The sequence below is a fragment of the Thamnophis sirtalis genome, unplaced genomic scaffold (genome assembly GCF_051295495.1).
Source record: "Thamnophis sirtalis isolate CommonGarterSnake01/CBP01778 unplaced genomic scaffold, rThaSir2_p1.2 scaffold_11, whole genome shotgun sequence".
In the NCBI taxonomy this organism is placed as follows: Eukaryota; Metazoa; Chordata; class Lepidosauria; order Squamata; family Natricidae; genus Thamnophis; species Thamnophis sirtalis.
This window is the reverse complement of record NW_028261391.1, coordinates 2114087-2119453: the sequence shown is the minus strand read 5'-3', so window position 1 is coordinate 2119453 and position 5367 is coordinate 2114087. Positions and strand designations below refer to the sequence as shown.

The 5367-nt window shown below is 51.6% G+C and overlaps 1 pseudogene; it reads left to right on the top strand.

The window, feature by feature from the left end:
• Positions 1 to 4033, top strand: LOC106547245 (cytoskeleton-associated protein 5 pseudogene; annotated as a pseudogene).
• Positions 4034 to 5367: the final 1334 nt, after the last annotated feature.

Below are 5367 nucleotides of genomic sequence, written 5' to 3'. Positions count from 1 at the left end.
ATGCTAATGCCAAGGGACATGACAGAGAAGGAACTGCCAGAAGAATCATGTGAGCTGGAAGCTGCCACAGTCCTGCCTGAGTCCTGCCTCCAACATCTGGACAGCAGCAACTGGAAAGAGCGCATCTCCTGCCTCGAGGCGCTGGAGAGGGCCGTGGAAGAGATGGAGAACCATCAAGTGCCTTGCCAGGCTCTGGTCCGGCTTCTCCACAAGGAGCCCGGCTGGAACGAAACCAAACTCCAGGTGATGCAAAAGAAGTTGCACATCGTCACTCTCATCGCCCGCAAGGGCAACTTCTCCAGGACCTCCGCTCGGTTCGTCCTGGGCAACCTGGTGGATAAGATTGGAGACGTCATCTGCGGCAGCGACACCAAGGAAGCCCTCACGGCGGTGGCGGAAGCCTGCGGCTTGCCCTGGACGGCCGAGAAAGTGACCAAAGCCGCTTTCATGCAAGATAGCCCCAGAACTCACGCAGAGACCTTGAACTGGCTCTCGGAAGCCATCCGAGATTTCGGCTTCGATGGCCTGGAGGCCAAAACGTTTGTCAGCTACATCAAAGTTTCCTTGTCCGCGGCCCACCCAGACGTGCGGACCTCTGCCTTCAACCTCCTCAGCATGATCTTCCTCTATGTGGGGAGCCCCCTGAGGGGCTTCTTCGAGGACGAAAGACCCCTCCTGCTGTCCCAGATAGACGCCCGCTTCGAACAGCTGAGTGGCCAAAGCCCCCCGCCTCAAATCCGAGGCCGCTGCAGGTTCTGTCGGAACTCTGCCAACGCGCAGCAAGGAGGGGACGCGCAACCCTACTGGAAGAAGAACTCGGTGGACCTCCGCCAGAAGATCTCCGCGGAGCTGATGTCCAAAGTGCAGGACGCCAGCTGGAAGGTGCGGAAGGAAGGGCTGGAGGAAGTCTCTGGGATCCTCAGCGAGATCCCGTCCATCCAGCCCAACCTGGGAGACCTCCCGCTGGCCTTGAAAGCTTGCCTGCACGACTCGAACAAAGCTGTGGTGAAGCAGTCCTTGGTCGTCCTGCAGCAGCTCGCCAAGGCCATGGGCCCCGGGTTGAAGCATCACGTCAAGACCCTGGGCATGTCCATCCTGGCGCTGCTCAAAGATAGCAAAAGTAGCCTGAGGCCCCTGGCTCTCGCCACCATCGAGGCTTGGGCAGAGCACACCGGCATGAAGGAATGGCTGGAAGGAGATGACCTCTTTGCGGATCCGAAGAAGGACATGGTGTCGGCCAGGCAGGGCTTCCTGGGCTGGCTGGTGGAGAAGCTGCCATCTTCCAACTCGGCTTCCGCTGACCTTCTCCGTTGTGTCCCTCACCTCTATTCGGCCTTGGAGAATTCGCACGAGGAGACGCGCGCGGCCGCGCAGGAGGCCCTGCCGTTTTTCCTTCTCCACCTCGGCATTGAGAAGATGTGCGAAGCCACCAGCAAGCTGAAGCCAGCTTCTCGGGACCAGGTCCTCCTCGTGCTGGAAAGAGTAAAAGAAAGCCGATCTTCCAAGGCCACCCTTAGCTTGTCAAGGACCCTGTCCAAGCTCCCACGGGGCAAGTCTTGGTCCAGATCAGAGGTGGCTCCTCCTCCTCCTCCTCCTCCTCCTCCTCCGCCATGCCCACCAGCCCCTTCCTCCTCGACAGAAAACGTTGGGTCCAACGAGTTGAGCATGGATGTCCGAAAAGCCAACTCGGAAGGAACGGTTCCCAAAACGAAACGATTCCCAGCCACGAAGTCACAAACCAAAGTTTCCTTAAAGGAAGGTCCCGGCAAGCTCGGTCCCATTTTTATGATTGTCCCCAAAGGCAAAGAGCAGAGGGCCAAGGAGGAGAAGGCTTTGAAAGTCCTCCGGTGGAACTTCAGCACCCCTAGCAGCAAATATATCGAGCAGCTCAAAGCTCAGATGTCCGGTTGCTTCTCCAACTGGCTTCAGGAGGAGATGTTCCATTCCAACTTTCAACACCACATCAAAGCGTTGGCGGTGATGTCCAAGCACTTGGAGACCGAGAAAGACGGGGTCCTCAGCTGCTTGGACCTCATCTTGAAGTGGCTCAGCCTTCGATTGTTCGACACCAACACTTGGGTTCTCATGAAGACCCTAGAGTACCTTCAAAGACTCTTCCATCTGCTCATGGAGGAGAAGTACCAGCTGACGGATAGCGAGGTGTCCTCCTTCTTGCCTTACCTCCTCCTGAAGCTGGGAGGAACCAAAGAGTCCATCCTCAAAGAAGTCCGGGCAATTGTGAAGCAGATGTTCTTCATCTACCCGGCCTTCAAGACGTTTTCTTTTCTCCTCGAAGGTGCCCAGGCCAAGAACACCAATCAACGGATAGGATGCTTGAAAGAGTTGGGATGGATGCTGAAGAAATATGGCCCGGAGGTCTGCCAGCCCAACCCCAGCAAAATTCTGAAAACCCTCCTGGTCTTGACTGGAGACTATAACAATGCAGTCCATACTGCAGCTCTGAAGGTCATCGCAATCGCCCGGGACGTCTTTGGGCTGGAAGCATTTCGGGTCATTGGGAATATCTCGGAGAAACATATGGGCCTTTTGGAGGACAGCATCCGGGAGGTAGGAGCTAAGGATGTCCGAGAGGAGAAAATGAAAAACCAACTCTCCAGGTCTTATTATGTAGAAGGTTCCAGGCAGAACGTCACAACCGGAAATCAGGTCGAAGAGGACTATTCAGATCCCGTTCAAGAGCAGGAGGACATCAACCAGGTGGACAGCTCCCCAAATCCCAAGTCGGCAGTTGGAGACCCACCAGGGATGAATATGGGAAATAGGGTCTCGTCCAACATCAATATGATCATTTGCCACGTGGCTAGCGGTAGCATTGTGACAAGTACGGAGGCCTTACTCCAGATCCAGGAGATTTTGGAGCAGGAGGACAACGTGGAACTCATGTCTGGCCACATCAACCCATTTCTGATAGCCACCCTGCGCCAGATGAAGTTCATCCACCATCTCCACGTCACAGCAGAGGAAGAAGCGCGGAAGGAACAGGTGGTGGGGTTTTATCACGCCATCACTTGCAACCTGGTGTCCCTCTTCCAAGTAGACGTCTTGGCCCAGGAAGCTTCTGCCGGAGTGCTGAAGGACCTCATCAGTTGCCTCATCAGCTTCTTGTTGGATTCTCCCATCGAAGAGCTTCCAGAAGAGCAACCCACTAAACTGGTGGTAATGAAGGTTCTCGAGAAGTCCAACCAGACCAGAATTCTTAGTTCTTTGCTTCTCCTCCTCCGAGAAAGTATGACTGCTTCCAACAACCTCTTTGCTTTTTCGGAAATGGTGGCCAAGTGCTTGTGGAAAACAGCCAAGAGGCTCCCTCAGACCATCGACAGCATCTACCTAGACCAGATCCTGCTGGATGTCCACCTATTCATGAAGGTTCTGCCCAAGGAGAAGCTAAAGCAATATCAGAGCAATTATCCGCTGCGGGCCCTGAAGATTCTTCTCCACACCCTTTGCAAGTTGAAGGGTGAGGAGATCTTGGGTCATCTGACGCTGATCGAGGACAGGGGAGAGTCCGATCTGGAAGCCAACCTGAGGAAAGTTCTCAGCCACTTTGAGGGACAGCCTGGCATGGACCGAGACTCGGGCTCCTTTTCTCTGGCCCAGGACGAAGTCAACCGAACGTTGGCTGAAATTTTCAAGAAGATCAACTCCAAGGAAACCGCCAGGGCTGGTCTGGAAGACCTCCACGAATTCAAGGAGAGACATCCCGAAGCTGACTTAGAACCTTACTTGAAAAACTGTTCCCTTCTCTTCCGGAGTTACGTCAAACACGGCTTAGCAGTTATAATGTCCGAGAGGAGAAACAAACCGAAAACCGACATTTTGTCCGAGATCGATGGGTGAAGCCAGGTCTCCCCTTCCCAAATGCCTTAAGTAAGGAATTCCAGGTGCAGAAGAAGATGAATCCACAAAGGAGTTAGGTTATACTTTTCAACTCAATCCCTCCTTGCATGCCGGAAAGTCATCGACAAGGTGAAAAACTAAAACAATAAAATCAGCTGTCTCTTGTTCAAAAGGCTGCACGGTGGCAAGGCTGTAATTTGGGGTTAGTGGGCAGGGTTTGCTTCAAGGGTGAAATCCTCCTGGATGAGTTTCCGTCCATTTTTTTCTTGTCCTGCCTTCAAATGCTTTGGAAAATAATTTGACTCCCTCTTCTTTGGGGCAACCCCTCAAATTACTGGAAGAGTGTTATTATGTCCCTCTAGTCCAGTGTTTCTCAACCTTGGCAACTTGAAGATGTCTGGACTTCAACTCCCAGAATTCCCCAGCCAGCATTCGCTGGCTGGGGAATTCTGGGAGTTGAAGTCCAGACATCTTCAAGTTGCCAAGGTTGAGAAACACTGCTCTAGTCCTTCTTAATCAGTCCTTCTTAATCCTTAATCAGGTACCAGTTTAAAAGGCCTTGGTAAGGCCACACTTCGGTGATGTAGAAAAGATGTGGAGACTCTAGAAAGAGTGCAGAGAAGAGCAACCAAGAAGATTAGGGGACTGGAGGCTAAAACATATGAGGAACGGTTGCAGGAACTGGGAATGTCTAGTTTAATGAAAAGAAGGACCAGGGGAGACATGATAGCAGTCTTCCAGTATCTCAGGGGTTGCCACAAAGAAGAGGGAGTCAAGCTATTCTCCAAGGGACCTGAGGGCAGGACAAGAAGCAATGGGTGGAAACTAATTGAGAGACGCAACTTAGAACTGAGGAGGAATTTCCTGACAGTTAGAACAATTAATCAGTGGAACAGAAGTTGCCTCCAGAAGTTAGGAATGCCCCAACACTGGAAGTCTTTAAGAAGATGTTGGCTAGCCATTTGTCTGAAATGATATAGGGTTTCCTGCCTAGGGAGAGGGTTGGACTAGAAGACCTCCAAGGTCCCTTCCAACTCTGTTATTCTATTCTATCCTATTCTATTCTGTTCTGTTCTATTCTATTCTATTCATTAAATTCATTTCGGTGTGTGATGAAAATGCCCCCCTGCATTTATTGACGGCTGAAGATTCATGGGACCTCCCTCATCTTGGAGTTGGAGTTAAAAAACAGCAAAATAATATTTCCAATGGGAACCCTCTTCATCCATCCTTCCCGCCCTCTGGTGTATTTTCTTCTCGATGTATCAAGCCTTAAATTACAGTTTAGGGGCTGCCGTAACCATCCTTCAGGCCAAATGGGGCCTTAAGAGGGCTCTCTGATTACAGAGTCATTTACTATATATATAAATATATATATATATATACACGCACAAGCACACAGCAGTGAAAGGGGGGGGGAGAAACCTTTGTGTCATAAATATGCAGAGGAAGCTTGCGTGTAACTAGGAAATGCGTCATGTCAGGAAAGACAAATATTATTTCCCGAAC